The sequence below is a fragment of the Papaver somniferum genome, chromosome 3 (genome assembly GCF_003573695.1).
Source record: "Papaver somniferum cultivar HN1 chromosome 3, ASM357369v1, whole genome shotgun sequence".
Classification (NCBI taxonomy): domain Eukaryota; kingdom Viridiplantae; phylum Streptophyta; class Magnoliopsida; order Ranunculales; family Papaveraceae; genus Papaver; species Papaver somniferum.
The window spans coordinates 58048854-58067596 of record NC_039360.1 but is presented as its reverse complement, the minus strand read 5'-3'; the positions used below and the strand labels follow the sequence as shown (position 1 = coordinate 58067596).

The following is an 18743-nucleotide window of genomic DNA, read 5'->3' as shown; positions in this document are numbered from 1 at the left end:
ATTGAACTTTGTTATTCTCTTTCATATTCTACGAAGAGTTATTAAGGTGCATCATACATAGGCACCATATGGTTGTACACCATTGTATGACCTATTTTGTCAATATGTATGACCTATGGATGTGGGTTTGTTAGAATTTTTTATGGGTGTGTACATAGTTCTACACAATAGTGTTATCTCAATAATATATGCATGTTTTGGGTATAAATGATGGATGTTTGTAAGTATGTACATAGTTATACATCATTGTGCTCTCTCACGATTTTATGTTTTTTTTTTTGGTATGTACGTTAGATTTGTTTGGGTTTTGTAGGTATATAGTTGCATACCATTGTACAATCTCAGTAATATATGCATGTTTTATAGGTGTTTACATAGTTTCACAACACTGTGCTATCTCAATAATATATGCATGTTTTGTGGGTATAAATGCTGAATTTTTGTAAGTTTGTACATAGTTGTACACCATTATCTTCTCTCACGATTTTATGCCCTTTATTGTGGGTATGTATGTTGGATTTTTTGAATTATTGTAGGTGTGTACACCACTGTACATTCTCAATAATATATGGTTTGTTTTGGGTATGGATGCTATATTTTTGTAGGTGTGCACAACATCCTGCTCTCTCCAAAATATAAAAGAACTAATTTTTGATGAAACCCCAAGTTGTTGTTTTTCGATATGATGAGATGATTTTAATGACATGCTTACTACGTGTTTAGGTACTTATCGAGGGAGCTTAAGAAAGTGGAGAAGAATAATGGACGGGATTTAGATATTAACGAGGTATCCAATTCCTTCTTACTTGATGATTTAACAGATTTGTGCCTATCTTTCACTTTACTTTTTGTTATAACTATTATGGTTCAAATTAGATTAAGTTTTTCTGGACTTTAGTTTGTTTTCTCCCTTAAGAAGAGTAGTCGCCCTTGAATCTGATTCTAGTAAGCACTTTAGTTTTGTTATGACTAATATGGTTCAAATAAGCACTTTGTTAAGACTCCCGAGTGCATGGAGTAATAATATTATTAGATTTTGGTGGGCTAGCAATGACTGCAAAAGGTTTATTTTGGGATAAAACATCTTTGTTATTTGTGGAAGTTTATTTTACTTTTATTTCATATGATATCTAGCAAAATCCTATTGGTTTAGCTATTATAAAAATGTTGTGAGTCATTGTGGCCCTTTACGTGTACCCCATATTTATAGTAATGAGTTTCTTGAACTGCAGCATACTATGAATCAGAGCCCATTTATAGTTATCTTGGCCTAATATTTATTGTTGTAATGATTTTGCAGGTTTTAGACGAGGTGCTGTGATATATTATTATTTAAAGGACTGTAGGCGAGGGAATATTGAGTTGATTTTAAAGCACAAGAACCTCTTTGTTTAAGTTAGTAACTTTTGGGCATGTTTATAGATGTATACATGTTTATACACCAATCTAAACTAGGATTTTAAAAAACGAGAATTATATAGTCATACGGGTACTCTTTTTTTAGCTCTCGGAAAGAGCTTTCTGAATGTATAAGGTTTGTGAATTTTGGACAAACGGTTTGAAAGATAAATTATTTTTATTTTATTTTTATTATTTAAAATTGTTGACATCATCATGAGTCACTTTGGACTAAACTACCAATATTTGGACTAAATTGTAAATCAGGAAGGTTATATGTGTATTTTCCATATTTTAAATAGCTTTTGGACTAAATTGTACCTAGTTAACTCGAGATGGACTAGCCCGTACTTTTTAACAAACCACGCATATAAACCAGGCATGATGCAATCAAATGAAATTACGGTTAGCCAAACAGAAAAATGAATATTTATAATTTTCACAAATCATATAAACCAGCTCTATGCCTCCACCTTTTAGACACCATGAGTCTCAAAAAGTAAAAATTGATGTTTAGTCCCATTACTGATGGGCTTTGGACATTCTGGTCCTAGCATCTGAGGCCTAGTATTCACTAATCCAAATTTTCAAATTTGTGTACCGTTTAGTCCATATTTGGACGAGTTAATCCAAATTTCTACCGATCTAGAAAATATGATCTTTTCTTAATACCTTAGCAACCCTTTTCATGTTTTTGTATTCATTTTATGCTTAGATTTTTTTTTGGAGAGAGAGATAAAGCGATTTACAGAGAGGAAAGTGGAGAATGAAGAACAATATATGAAATCTCATTATTGAAATCGTCTTAAAGATCATCGTAATGATCTCAATTCTAGAGGTAATAATCGTATTCACATCACTGCCTAAACCTAAATTCATTTTTTTTGCGTCAAATTAGAGTTCGTTTTGCTTAATCGTTGTAGTTTAGTGTTAACTGAAATGAGTATTCTCGAATCGAATCATTAGAAGGATTGCATGTCTCAAATTGAATTGAAACTGAGAACGACCGATTGTTGAGTCAAATAATTGAAGGATTTGACGTAATTAAGCGGATTAAAACCACAATTTAGGTATACACAATCTTGATTAGATGTTGTTTTTCTGGAAATTAATTTTGGGATATGTTACATGGATCTGTATTCTTTTCATGGAGATAATTTGTTTGATTTATTTAGTTCATCAGTTCTAAAAAGAAAGATTTTATTACAGGAGATATAGTTAGGGTAAAATCTTGAAAATATCCTGGTTGGATTACTATTGTGCTTGATCCAGCATTGGAAGCACCTAACAAGGTTCTGATAGACAAAGGTATGTGAAACTTTTGTCAATGATTTATGATTTTTTTTGAAATAAAATGGGGATTGGATTGAAAAATTATTGAAATTACGGTTGTATGGGAGATGATGGTTCGTTTAGTTTGATCCTCGCAGGTGTTGCGGAATCAGAGAAAGAGCATGGCAAGGAAATGCTTGATAAATTGGAAGATTGGACGGATGAATCTGAACAGATGATTTTGGATAATAGAAGGGATAAAATTGCACATAAACAGAAGGAATTGCTCTCATACGTTGGAGGGTGACCACTAACCACTCAATCTGTTCTCAAACATTCATTCATATACACTCCTGCCTAAGTGAAGCAGTTATTTCCACTCCATGTGGTTCTTATAATTAAGTTCCACGTATCCAGTTGGTTGGTTAAAATGTTGCCTCCATAGAGTGTTACTGCTTTAGCATGTAATACAAAATAACTTTGGAAAGATGAAGATCGTGGACTCTGCATTAGTCTCTTTTCATTTCTTTGCTATTTTATTTGACGTGCGAATTTCTTTCTTCCGTTTGTTTTCTTGTTTGCTTAGTTGGGATCTGCCAGCTCCACTTCGAAGAACGTAAGCTTCTCCTCTTTGTTTATGTTCTCGTTCATCACTTCCCTTTGTAATTGTTTTATTTCCTTTCTAAGCACCCCGGTTGCTTCCACTTTGTTTTTATTCCCGTTCCCACCTCAAATACTTTCCTACAAAGGGAAAGGTAAATAGTTGCGTGGCAGTTGCCACCTGATTTTGAAGTTCTTCGACTGTAAATCTAGGGAGATGAACTCACTATCAAAGATTTCTGGAATTTTTAGAATGTGTATCAACTCTAGGGTGGATTAGTTTCTACATCCTATGAGTAGTATTTTAATTACTGAAATTATGTTTTACTAACAAATCACTTTATGTTATCTAAAGTATTATATATCCTGATGCGCCTTTGACGTTATATTTTTTTTTGGGTTTTATGTATTTAAAATCAGGGACTCATAAGCTAGCGTACACACAGTTGTACACATGTCGGTTCTTGATGTATACTTTAATTGTAAACCTCTTAATTTTTTGTGTGTAGATAATTATACACATGTTAATTGTTAATGTGTACATAGGTGTACACATGCTGAATATTAATGTGTACATGATATTATATTATTATACACATGTTTATGGTCCACGTGTATATAATTGTACACATTAACAATTTTTTATCTTCTTGCTTCTTTTATTTTTTTGCTTCTTTAGAGATATCTATATATGTTCATTATATTTTGATTTTGCATACTTGGTTGAGAAGTGTTCATTTGTTGCACAGATTGAATTCATTTGCTAATTATAGTTGCAACTAATGCATTGATGCCGATTGGGTTTCCTCAAAATCACCCTTTCTTGTTGAAGTTGTTTATGACATCATTGTTGCTCCTCATTGCCTCTCGCCATTGCTGCTCACCATTTTATAATCATTCATCTTGACTTTATTTATATGATTTTTTATTTCTTTTGTAGTTTTTTAGGTTATGATATTCGGTAGGTTTGATATTTTAGTGCTTATGAAGATTTTGTATGTTTTAGGTTCGGAATTAGAGAAACAAGGTTTTTAATCCTTTAAGCACGGATCGAATTGAAGCTGTTCGGACATCAAATTGAGAGGTTCGAATTTTGAAAATCCTGGTTTGTTATTTCTTTAGGATTTGGTTTTACTGTTCACTTCGTATTTTGTAAATTTATGAAGTTCACCATAGTTTTTGAATTTGTGAAGACCTTGACTTGGTTCGATATATGATTACGGTCCAAAATTGGACTTCAGATTTGAGATCCTGCATCTTAGTCTCTATTACCCATCAAACAAATTTGAATTTCATTTATTTTTAATTTTCGATCTCAACTGAATATATATCTGCTCTCTGGAATGTCTTGTCATTTCTTATTTCCTATCAGATATAAGGCTTCCAGTATAACAGTTAGCTTAGACAGCTGAAGTATAAGTATACATTGTTGTACACATGTTATAGAAATTACATGTGTACATAATAACCCATTATAGGACTCTTAGTCAAATTTTAGTGAACAATATTTTTTCATTTCTTGGATTTATATGAGTTATTGACTGTTAGTTATGACAGAAAATGCAAGTGTACATATTAGTACACCTATAATATAAGTGTACATTGTTGTACACATGTGACATAAATTACATGTGTACATATTGGTACACCTATAATATAATAGCCCACACTAGGACTCTTAATCAATTTTTAGTGAACAATCTTTTTTCGTTTCTAGGTCTGGACTTTTGGTCTCTGTGATTTTGTATAAATGTGATTCTCTAAAATGAGTAGTGGATAATTCTCATCTTACAAATGAATGCATTTATTGGAATATCAAAGCGGTCTTACATGGAGGTGGTAATGAACTATGTAAAGTCCAACGCCTCGGTTGATGTTGGTCCAATATCTGCATTAGTGCTTCAATTTCAGGTATGTAAGAGTACTTGTATATTCAGTTTCTTTTGTTTGGTTAGGATCGACTGACATTGGAAATAAGAGACGTGAGAATAGTTGATATTGGCCTTTCTGGCAATCCTCTTACTGGGGTGGTATTATCTCATCATGAAGATCTGCAATTAGTTACTAAACTGAAAAATTGAAATTGCTTTAGTTTTTCTTGGATTTTGTTAGATTTTTGTAGATGTGTACGTACTTGTACTCCAGTATGTTATGCCATGGATGAAAGTAGATCTAGCCTGTTTTGTGTGAGCATGGAAGTTAAACTTGTAAGATTTTGTAGATGTGTACATTAATTATACAACGATGCATCATGTCATGGACATATGACCTGTTTTTTGTAGTTTTCAATGTTGGATTTGTGCCATTTCTGTAGGTGTGTACATACTTGTACACTGATGTGTTATGTCATACTTGTGTTCACTCTTTATCCAACATGTGTAGATATTTTTACATATTTTTATTTTTCATGTGTACATAGTTGTGCACATGTTGATTCTTTTTGAAACCGACCATAGTTTTTGAATTATGAAGCCCTTGGCCTGACTTTTATGACTACAATCGAAAACTGGGCTTCAATCTCACACATTGAGGAGAAAATATTTGATGGGGGCGTTTTTTAAAGGGGGCATGGGGGACAAATCATGTGTTGACACGTACATTTGATATTAATGAATTATGCTTCCAAAAATATAAAAGAAGTGTAATTTTGGTGAGAAAATTTGTTTTCTTGATTGGTGTTGGTATTTTCGGAAACATAATTTATTAAAATCAAATGCATGTGTCAACATATGATTTGTCCCCCATGCCCCCTTCAAAAAATGCCCCCATCAAATATTTTCTCCACATTGAGGGTGATTTATGGGATGACATAACCTGAATCTTGTTTTTATGGAATTTACAAAAACCATCTTGACGACATGTATGTAACTGCAGTTTTTCTTTACTCTTTGGTTGTTTGGTATATGTACAAAGTGGTTCCTACTTTTTTGTTTAATATTTGTATTTGTCTGCAGACGCCTAGGTGCTGATAAAATCTATAATGTTTTCAACAATCAATTTTATGAAGCTGTTAAAAAAATTGAAATTTGATAAGCAACTAGTGGTGGCGAACGTATGAAAGATAATTACTGAAGCAGCTGGTTACCAATCACATCTTATCGCCCCTGAACAAGGATATCGCTGTCTCATTGAATATTCTTTAATTATCGTAGAGGTCATGCATAGGTAGCAGGGTGCAGTAGGCATTACTTTAACTTACTTCCTATATTTCCCGTCAAACATAGTTGTACACACTAGTGTAAATTAACATTTTTAAAAAATAGAAATTATATGCTTATATGGGTACTCTTTTTGTAGATCTCGGAAAGAGTTTCCCGAATATATAAAGTTTGTGAATTTTGGATGAGCGGTTCAAAAGATAAATTGATTTTTAATTATTTTTAAATTATTTAAAATTCTGACATCATCATGAGTCACTTTGGACTAAACTGTAAATATTTGGATTAAATTGTAAATTATGAAGGTTATTTGTGTCTTTTCCATATTTTAAATAACTTTTGAACTAATCTGTAACTAATTGACTCAGCCTGGATTAAATTGTACTTCTTGACACGTTTTTAGACTAAACCGCCCTCTCAAAAATTGCTATGGTCAAACTGGAAACGATGACCCTTTTGAGTTGACTACTGTTACCTAAACAACTCACCGTTGAATATTAAATGCCGAAAGAAATGTTAAGAGTGTAATTGTGCCTATTGACTATTAAATGCTGAAATTGGTACTCTACCTGACTGCCTTTAAGATTAGACAGAAGATCTCCAAATAAGATGGAGATGTAGTCAAAGACAGAAAGATTAAAACCAAACTAGTTCAAACTTCAAAACGGTATATACTTTTTCTTTTAATGCAAATTGGAATATAGCATGGATTAACGGGTCTAAGTAGCACGAACGTGAGACCATGACGGTAGTCGATAAAAAAACTAAGTAAAAGAGTTAAGAAAATTCACCTAATACTATGGAAAAGAGAGACTTAAGCAATGTGATTACTAGTTAGTAGTTACATTGGCCAATTATTAAGTAAGAAATTTTCTTAGAGTGAGAATAAACGTGCACTAGGAAGACTTTATATCATTGGATATTTCAACAGCATAGTACAAAGTACAAATGCGTGAGAGTTGAAACCACGATATGGGTTTAGAAGAGGAAAATTTCCAAATAGTGTGGAGAAAATTAAGATATGCTAAAGAGTTTGAAGTTTGGAAAATGGTTATTGTTGGCTAATTCTTCATAGTTGTTCACTGGCAATGTCAAAATATAAAATAAACTTTCAAAAGAAAACAAAATTATGTATTTATAACAAATGTCTTTTTTTAAAAAAAAAACAATAAATGCCTTTTCTCTTTCCTTCAAGATTGAAGACGGAAAAACGCGTCAACGGAAATTTCATCAACAAAGGTATGTGAAGACTGACTATCATATTTACCCATAGTATCTATCATTTTGTCTACTGAGATAAGTCGTATGACTTTAGCATAATGATGAACATTTGAAAAGATGAATGCAAGCTAAGGAGTAAGTCAAGTTAGTCATAAAGTTCACAAATTGTTTTACCAATTCACGAAGTTGAGCTTATAAATACAAAAAATTGATATTTTTATCTCAATTAATTGCTCAATTCATGAGAAAATCGATTTTGGGATAGTATTGGATACTACTTTATTCAACGGTGCACGACTGATTTATATAGCTCGCAAACTAGCTGATTTTTTGATGTTTCCCGTATATCTCTTGTTTCCAAGTACACGAACTATTTTGACAGTTCACGAACTTGACAAAATTAAAAGGTTCATGAGTTACAAGACAACTTTGAGTTCACCTCATGAACTAAATCAGTCTTATAATATATTACTTTACGTATTCTTGACGGTTCCGTAACCACTTAACCATATCTCTCTGGCAAATCACTTGGTGCATTACGTATACCTACGGATGTATATATCTTCTTTTTGATTCAAAGCATACTTCTCACATGCTTTCATGCACAATCTATATATAGAAGTTTAGCTTGCTTGAATGCAGAACAATTCATAATTCTGGAAACTAGTTCACGAGCCTAATTTATTCAGTATTGTTCATCAATATGCTTAGAGGACTCCATGGACACTGTAATCTCGTCCTAGTTTCGTCTAGAGTTATCCTCTTAAAACCTAGGTTTCGTCTGGTGAAACTGTATTAGGTTAGGACTTTGAAAGACTTCACTAAGGGATTTGTGAAGCCTGGTCAGACTATCTTTTACTTGATAGTTTTTTTTATCTGGATCTTGTTCTTATTGATCTTCTAAGTTTTCGAAACTTTGGATCAAGAACTTGAGTGGTAGAAATCACAAAGTACTCTTCGTCTCAGACTCTGGGATTCCACAAGATAGATATCTGAATCACTTCTAGTTTGATTTTTTTAGACTATTCTTGTGAGGTAGAATTGATTAGGCATATATATAACTTTTGAAGAGAATAAGTTCAAGGTAATCTGGAGTTTGCTTGATATCTTATTTTCTTAAAGATCCCTCATAGAATATAAATTTTTATACCTTGATTGAATATCTTTCTGAAGGAAAATAGGTATTTGTTAGAGGTGGAATAATCATAAAAGTTCTCACTTAGATTGAAGCAACTCCTAGGCCTGTAAAGGACGTCAGCGAGGGGAACCGTGTCGCCTAGGGTTTTGCGAGATACAAGAGACATAAAAGAGGACAACTGAAGTTGAGTTACTTGTAGGGACGATTTAGTCTCAACTGCATTCCAGTCAGAAGTCTGATAAAAGGATGGTGTCTTTAGCGGATTAACACAATATGGTATTCATGTTCCAAACTAGATCCGAGGCTTTTATACTTTGTTGTTTTCCTCGTTAACAAAATTTCTTATATTATTTCTTTTCCGCATTATATTGTTTATCTTCATAATATAAATATCACAAGTAGTACGTTAAATAACCTAGATGATATTTAAACCTAAAATACTGTATAGAACCTACAAGATTTATTCTTAAGAATCCGTATCTTGGAGAAAAAAAATTACAAGACTTTTTCTTGTTGGAATTCAGTTCGGTAATAATTCGGGTACATACTAGGTTATTACTTGGATGTTGATTTCTGAGACAGTCCAATTTAAACTTATCTTCATATCAAGTATCTCAGATCTTTGTTATTGATCTGAGCTACTGATTGTGACAAGTTTGTCCATATATGTTTCTGAATCAAAATTTGGTGGTGTACTTGGTACCCCTCTTTTTCAAATATATAAAATGAACAATATTTAATATACATAACTTTGTAGGAAAAATCAGACCACAGCCAAGTTCTACAATAATCTTTAGAATATACATTTTCTTCGTAGAGTTAAAATTATTTACTAGAAACTTGTTTTCATAGTGCTTTATTTAGGAATAAAATATCATTAAAATAACAACACTTATTCTTGTTGTTCAAATAAAATTACTTTCATTATTTAATCATCTGGATATATAGAAAAATAATAGTTTTTCGTTCTAGCTAAACCTTAAGATCTTGTTAACAAAATTACATTATAATTTGAAAATAATGCAATTATTTCTCATGTTAGGTGAACTCCAAGGATTCTGCAAAATAGGATAATGGAACATGAGACAAAGTCAACATTGGTTGTTGTCTATTGATGCTTCATTTATGGTTATCGATTATATTATGGGATTTTCAACTTGTATTTCTTCCAGTTGAATTCAGATCTCAGAATGGTAGGGTCTGGATGAGAAACTAATCCTTTAGATGGAGAGTCAAAGACATTTCTTGAGGCTCTGAAGTGGATCAACGAACTAAAGATTAATTTATTTTACATCAGAAATGACCGTTTAAATCTCGTCAACTTAGTAAATATCAATCTAAGTCTACAGTTGCACCTCCAACGAAATTCTCAAGCTATTGTTTATGAATCTAGAACTTTATTTAGTAGCTTCCAGTATGTATGTTTTGTTGGAAAATTGCTCTAAAATACATTTGATAGACGCATTTTTGTGTCTAATTTGTCCTCAATGTCTGTATTGTTGGAACTCTATTTTTGTACTAATATTGTGTTTTTATGTATTTTTAGGAAATAAACATTTTTGGAAAATTCGGCTCGAAAAGTTGCCCGGGGCACCCTTGAAGGACAATTGTTATTCGGACTCTCACTATCGGTTAAGGGGCACCTCAGTGGACACCTACTATTCGCACCCCAGTTCAGGATAGGGGGACACCCTTTCTTCTTCGTTTGAAAACTGTTTTTTGGCGGGAAATGAAATTCTCAACTGGCAGAAGTTTGATCATAAAAATGAAGGGGTTACGGGTCGATTCAATGGCTGAAATTTGATAGAGAGATGTGATATAGATTAAGGAACACATTTTGGGCAGTGGGTTCGATCGGAATTGGCTGGAAAACGCGTGATGATTCACACACCCAAAACAGAGCACGTGTACTGTAACACGAGCAAAATTGAAGTTCTTGTGTGCATGGAGGAGTTCTACTAGCGTTGAAAGAGTGCTGAGACGTGGAGAAGGCTAACTAGAGCGTGCAGGATCAAATCTAACGTGTGTAGAAGCCAAAAATGGAAATTATTGTTAAATATGGGCAGCGAGCAATGACGGGATTACTGGGAGATTATACGGTGTTATGGTCGGATATTTTTGTTCTAAAACACTATAAATACAAGGCTAAAGGGTTTAGCGAACCAGAGAGAGAATTGGGAGAGGTTTAGAGCACTACAGAGCAAGAAAATCCAAGTTGCAGAGATTCTGGTTCTGCTACTGCTGCTGCTGCTGCGAGGAGGAAGAACGTGAAGAACAAACTCTCCAAGACCGTCGTTTATCAACAGTGACATCGACTGTCATCTGTGGGTCGTAGTTTCCCAACGACAACAACACTTCAGCTCTGTCGTTGACTCTGGACGCCTTCTGTGAGTCGCAAAATCCTGTTTTACATCATTTTCTTGTCTTTCTCTTCATTGTAAAACACTTTTGAGCATCAATGAAATATTTTGAGAGTTTTTCCAACATGGTGAGCGGCTAAAATACCTGGTGACTGAGGCGACGGAGGAGCTATTCACTCATGTTTGATTGGTAAATTCTTTTTATAATTTCTGAATTATTTATTTTATTTAATTCACTTGGATCAATAAAAAAAGAGATAAAAATGGTTTTCTTAATTAGTTGTGAATCAGTTTGATGTTTTATGCTTAGAATTAATTCTTTGATAAATCATGCTTAAGGATTATAATTTAATATTTGGACACCTTATAGATTAATAAGTGATTTAATGGAAAAAGAGCTAGATAATAATTACGAAATATTTTTGTAACCAATCAACTCGAAGTAATAGTGAATCCGGAGCCTTAGTCCATTTTAAATCTTGACATCACTCTTTGAAAATTAATTTGCCTTTAATTTTATTTAAATCTAAAAAAAAGTTACCTTCACAAGTTCGAAAAGAACCAGTTTTCACCACTATCTACAACAACTTTTGAAAAAACATCAATTTTTTGGCGCCGCCGATGCGGACCTGTGCTTAGGTAGATTTTTTTTTTTAGGTTTATTATTTTTTTTCCTTTTTACGTTTCTTTTTGTCTTTGATTTGCAGGTTCGAAGTGGAATACTAAGGACTTGGGAACAAAAAGCTTAAAGCTAAAATCTAAAAGAGAAGAAAAAAAAAGACATAATTTTTTTTTTAGGATTTAATTTTTATTATTATTATTTTTTTTTTGTATATGGCTTTTATTTATTTTTTTTAGAATTTGTAAATAGGCTTTATTTTTCATAATTTTGTAATTTTTGGAATTTTTATTTGGACTTTATTCTGGACAATTGGACTTTATTTATTTTTTTTAAACCCTATGGAAGGGTACCCTTAAATACAAACTGTTTGCAGGGAAGGACGACGATTACTATATCGTCTCGGCCCCTCGGGTTCGCACACGGCATAGGAGTCGTGGCCCGAGTCGACGACAATGGTTCATCCCCCGTCTGGTACGGGAGGTAAGTCCAATCGAAACACTCGCGAATCCCCTGCAAGTGAGTTACTGTACTCCTTAAGGTGCTAATTGTTTGAGGACGAACCGGACTGTCTTTATTTTCCTAGTAAAGGGCAAGGCCTGGCCTAAACAAGATAAGGGTTCGGATTTCATCACCGCTCCCTTCTTGCCCGCTTTAGGAGAACAAAACCTAACGCGAACCCAAGATTTAAAATCTGATTAGAAAGAGACCTATAGGGTATCGCGCTTATTAGGAAAAAATTTCGAAGGATATTGGTTACTTTCTTAAGCACACCTCGAAGTTCACGATGGTTTCTGTGAGTTGAATGCGTGACTGCGCCGCCTTGTGATAGCGGTGAGGCCTTGGGTATCAAAGCTCCACTAAGCTTCCCTCGCCTCTATTCAACTTACTTTGACTCGGAGTGATTCCAGAGGGGTTTGCTCAAATTGCAACGAATTCCCTTTAGAAAGATAAAAGCTGGTCTAGAAACAATCTAAGTGGAGCCATCATGCTTTTTGTTTGCTAGAATTTATAGATTTGATTTGGTCGAGTCAGCCTTGTTTGTGATTGTGTAGAATTCCTCTGTAGTTTGTGTTTCCTCGGTGATGAATCCTTTTCAGGAGACGCCACCTGAGATGACGTTACGAGAATATATGTCTAGAAATTCTCGTTATCAAGAGACGTCTTCGGAAATGACTCTTGGTGAATATATGCGTGGGCAGCGATATATGGATACTCCAACTTTTATTGAGGAATCACCTCTAACGATCTATGAGAAATACTATAAACATAAACCATGTAGTTGGGAACAAAGCTTGAGAATTCGTGAATATCAAAAATTATATTGTGATGATGATGAGGAGGAGGATGGTGTTGATGATTATAATGATATTTCTAGTTCAAATCCAAATAATTTTAATAATTATTTACCTATTCAAAAGGACGAGGATTTGACTAGAAATACCCTCGTTTTAGACGATGATTACGAAACCGATGATGGTTTAGAGGAACCAGTTTATCTTGAGAGTACTGTTTTCGAGTCAAACGATTTAGAAACAATAGTCTTAGATGAACTCGTAGAGATTAGCGGGGATGAACCTGACTTAGAAAAATCAATCGCCCACTTTCAGGAATCTGATGACCTAGAAATTAGGGAGATTATGACCAGTCTACCTAGAGACGACGAAAACTCTAAGTTTGGGGGTGATTATCATTCTCCATGTTCTTTAACTCTTACAAAAATCCCTCACGTGGGACTTGACATCAATGCCTCAACCATCTTACAAGACTATCTTCGTACTCGTTTTCCCGAACTTAATAATATTCAACACGAGTCTCAACTGTTAGAAACCCATCATCTGGTTGATGAGGTTAGCCCAGGCAATAATACCAAGATTGACTTTGTTTTCCCACCAAAAAATTTTCTACCAATTGTGGGAACATATAAATTTCAGATGTGTCAATTATTAAGTTTTGAGACTAAACCTAATTACTTTAGGAGATTAGGGTCGACACATATGTTTACGGAAGACCACTACTCCCATTGTGGTCAATTATGTAAGTCAAATCTTATTGACTTAGAGGATCCTCAGTTATTTAGGTTATTATTGTGCGCTTCTAAGATCATATTTGAGTTTTTCCAGACTCTAGGACCTAATGATTCGGATTCCACCTATGAAGAAATGCAGCCAATGAAAATTTTCTATTCCCTTTCATAGAACCTAAACCTGAACCACAATTAGATATAAATTTCTTAATCAGGAAACTAGGTAAGGGGTTGCTAGTCTTGTTCATTTTCTTGGTTTATTGCAGTTTCCTTTGGTCATCTCTATTTGGTTTTGAAGACCCACAGTTGTTTTGACTGTTACTATATGATTCAAGGTGACTAATCTTTCCTAAGTCTGGATGAAGACATTAAACTTAGCACTTCTTGGGAGGTAACCCAATCTCATGCAACACGGTAATATCTTTCCTTATCTCTTTTGCTTCAAATGGTAACAGTTTCTCCTTGTTCATGCTTTTAATTTCATCTTTAGAACATTGAGGACAATGTTAGATTTAAGCTTGGGGGTATGGGAGAAATTTTTTAGTTGCAGTATGAATAAATAAACTCCAGAGCCTAGAAATTTACGCCTATTAAGGATAGCACTAACCAATCTAAGTGGATGGAAACATTTTTGTTTTAGGAGTTGAGGAACCAATCTGACTAGATGGAAACATCTATAGAGTTTATTCATAAAAGCACAGAGCTCAGGTGTTAGAAATAACATGATAGTTTCGCCATATCTCGTCGAGTCCTTTTCACTTTCTATTTTCAGTTTTCTTTTATTTCAAGTGATTTGGTGGGGCACACGATTCAAGTTGTTACCTTTGCTAGGGTGAAATAGAGTAACTGAGTTACCTTTTCAAAAAAAAAAAAAAAAAAAAAAAGACCAGACCAGTAGACCAATCGGAATAAATACTAACACTTGGATAGCAATATGTGTGTGTTCTCCCTGTCTCCGTCGCCTAAACAAGCGTGGAATGCAGGATCCACGGAAATTACCATGTAATCTGCTGACAAGAAACATGTGCTTGGGTCCACAAGGTCCAATCATGTTGTTAGTTCTTAAATAAATGTGTGTTTAATAAAGTCGACCACTGGTATCCTTGTATATGCCAGTTGTGTTGACCTAGAGTTAGGATTATTGACCACTGGTTCCCTTGTATATGCTAGTGTGTTAATATTAGTCAGACCGGTATCTCAGTCATTTAGGTTAGGTTCACCTTGGCAGAGGCCTTCAGACAGATATGGGAAACACCGTTCACTTTTCAACCATCTACATTTTTCTTTTTCCATCGCCATATCTCGTCGAGTCCTTTTCACTTTCTATTTTCAGTTTTCTTTTATTTCAAGTGATTTGGTGGGGCACACGATTCAAGTTGTTACCTTTGCTAGGGTGAAATAGAGTGACTGAGTTACCTTTTCAAAAAAAAAAAAAAAAAAAAGACCAGACCAGTAGACCAATCTGAATAAATACTAACACTTGGATAGCAATATGTGTGTGTTCTCCCTGTCTCCGTCGCCTAAACAAGCGTGGAATGCAGGATCCACGGGAATTACCATGTAATCTGCTGACAAGAAACATGTGCTTGGGTCCACAAGGTCCAATCATGTTGTTAGTTCTTAAATAAATGTGTGTTTAATAAATTCGACCACTGGTACCCTTGTATATGCCAGTTGTGTTGACCTAGAGTTAGGATTATTGACCACTGGTTCCCTTGTATATGCCAGTGTGTTAATATTAGTCAGACCGGTATCTCAGTCATTTAGGTTAGGTTCACCTTGGCAGAGGCCTTCAGACAGATATGGGAAACACCGTTCACTTTTCAACCATCTACTTTTTTCTTTTTCCATCTTCTTAATCTTTTCATGTGATTAGTCTGACTCCGAGTATGATGTCCATCGTGAAACTATCTTAGTAGAGCTCTGTCACTTATATGAATTTTAGTATGCTTGAGTGAAAACTCGTGTACAGTAATTGGAATTTCGCATCAGGGTACTTCCTCCTATAATTAATAAGTATGCCAACCAAGGAGGTTCTTTAGTGCTTTCCAAGATTTTGCGTAGATAGTTAGGGTCTGGAGTAAAGGTTTTGTGGGTACACCTCTGGTAAACCCTCCGGAGACAACACTCCGCCACTAGGGCCACCTAGGGGTTCAAATGATTTTCCTTTATAGAATAAATTTGCTCGAGGACTAGCAAATAATAAGTTTGGGGGTATTTGATAGACGCATTTTTGTGTCTAATTTTTCCTCAATGTCCGTATTGTTGGAACTCTATTTTTGTACTAATATTGTGTTTTTATGTATTTTTAGGAAATAAACATTTTTGGAAAATTCGGCTCGAAAAGTTGCCCGGGGCACCCTTGAAGGACAATTGTTATTAGGACTCTCACTATCGGTTAAGGGGCACCTCAGTGGACACATGCTATTCGCACCCCAGTTCAGGATAGGGGGACACCCTTTCTTCTTCGTTTGAAAACTATTTTTTGGCGGGAAACGAAATTCTCAACTGGCAGAAGTTTGATCACAAAAATGAAGGGGTTACAGGTCGATTCAATGGCTGAAATTTGATAGAGAGATGTGATATAGATTAAGGAACACATTTTGGGCAGTGGGTTCGATCGGAATTGGCTGGAAAACGCGTGATGATTCACACACCCAAAACAGAGCACGTGTACTGTAACACGAGCAAAATTGAAGTTCTTGTGTGCATGGAGGAGTTCTACTAGAGTTGAAAGAGTGCTGAGACGTGGAGAAGGCTAACTAGAGCGTGCAGGATCAAATCTAACGTGTGTAGAAGCCAAAAATGGAAATTATTGTTAAATATGGGCGGCGAGCAATGACGAGATTAATGGGAGATTATACGGTGTTATGGTCAGATATTTTTATTCTAAAACACTCTAAATACAAGGCTAAAGGATTTAGCGAACCAGAGAGAGAATTGGGAGAGGTTTAGAGCACTACAGAGCAAGAAAATCCAAGTTGCAGAGATTCTGGTTCTGCTACTGCTGCTGCTGCTGCGAGGAGGAAGAACGTGAAGAACAAACTCTCCAAGACCGTCGTTTATCAACAGTGACATCGACTGTCATTTGTGGGTCGTAGTTTCCCAACGACAACAACACTTCAGCTCTGTCGTTGACTCTGGACGCCTTCTGTGAGTCGCAAAATCCTGTTTTACATCATTTTCTTGTCTTTCTCTTCATTGTAAAACACTTTTGAGCATCAATGAAATATTTTGAGAGTTTTTCCAACATGATGAGCGGCTAAAATACCTGGTGACTGAGGCGACGGAGGAGCTATTCACTCATGTTTGATTGGTAAATTCTTTTTATAATTTCTGAATTATTTATTTTATTTAATTCACTTGGATCAATAAAAAAAGAGATAAAAATGGTTTTCTTAATTAGTTGTGAATCAGTTTGATGTTTTATGCTTAGAATTAATTCTTTGATAAATCATGCTTAAGGATTATAATTTAATATTTGGACACCTTATAGATTAATAAGTGATTTAATGGAAAAAGAGCTAGATAATAATTACGAAATATTTTTGTAACCAATCAACTCGAAGTAATAGTGAATCCGGAGCCTTAGTCCATTTTAAATCTTGACATCACTCTTTGAAAATTAATTTGCTTTAATTTTATTTAAATCTAAAAAAAAGTTACCTTCACAAGTTCGAAAAGAACCAGTTTTCACCACTATCTACAACAACTTTTGAAAAAACATCAATAATGCCTTCAGAAAATGAATCCATATAACAACATAATTTGGTTCAAGGTTTCTACCTCTTGATCTAACCAATAACATTCAATAACGAAACAACTATATTTGATGTGATTAAATGAGAGAACATCTTCACTACTTATAGATGGATTCATGTTCATTAGATATGTATTTTCATCTCCAATAGACACCTCCAAGAGGTATCAATTTTGTCTTATGGGAGGAATCGCGCGTGTTCAAAATTAACTAAATTTGAGTTAGGTTTTAAGATTAAAAACCATAAAAAATTCACCGGAAGATGTCTCGCGCATTGCTAGATGTCACACCCGTAAATACACCTAGCAAATTTCTGGCACGAGCGTAACCCGGCAACAACGTGGTTCAGTGATTCAAGCTTCACCCATAATTGTTTTAGCCTTATAAATATGTACCAATGCAAAAAACAAAAATACAGTTATGTAACAGAAGTCTCTAACCTTTCTTTCTCTTTTCTTGTCTTTTCTTCTCGAATGCTTATCACAAATCAATAAGACATTGACATACATTACCAACAACAAATCATCCAACCAAGAACACTTAGAATATGACACAATCAAGGTAGTCAATATCGGTTGTACAAGTCGATATTAAAGGTTTTTATAGGATGTCAGAGAAAATCTTTACGATATTGAAAATATCGGTGATACGAAGGAGAAACGATAAAAACGCGTTTATCGTCCTGTACGGACCGATATATCGGTTTCACTTGTACATTGATAATATAGATTTCACTTGTACACTGATATATCACTAATATATTTTGTCTTTTGATTACGATTTATTGAACTTTTAGTTCAAGAAAGTAACTCCACTAATTTTGGTAACTTCATATATGATTATGGAGGATGTAATACTATAAATGTGATGTTGATGGACTAACAGACATTCAATGCTTGGTTTCGTTGTTGAAAGTATAAGGCTCTAATCAACCACCTCTTATTTTGTAAGGTTGAAGTATGTTTACTACAATTATTATTTTTTATTACGGTTATATCAATATATTTTTTTGTTTGATAAATAATAAATATTAAATCCTAATGATATATCGCCTATAAAAACAGATATTATCATTAGTATAGGTGTATAAGACCCAACCGATACAATACCGATACACGATATTAACTACCTTGGACACAGTTAACCCTTTTTATTGCATCAATGGAAGATATACAAAACTTGCCCACTTAG

General features: G+C 34.3%; 1 long non-coding RNA gene across 1 annotated transcript; it reads left to right on the top strand.

Moving 5' to 3' along the window:
• The first annotated feature begins 2125 nt into the window (after window positions 1–2125).
• LOC113361285 lies at window positions 2126–6496 on the top strand. The gene is made up of 6 exons (XR_003365049.1): window positions 2126–2236; window positions 2608–2706; window positions 2829–3286; window positions 4277–4354; window positions 4988–5181; window positions 6225–6496. It is a non-coding gene; the product is annotated as an uncharacterized LOC113361285 (long non-coding RNA).
• Window positions 6497–18743: the final 12247 nt, after the last annotated feature.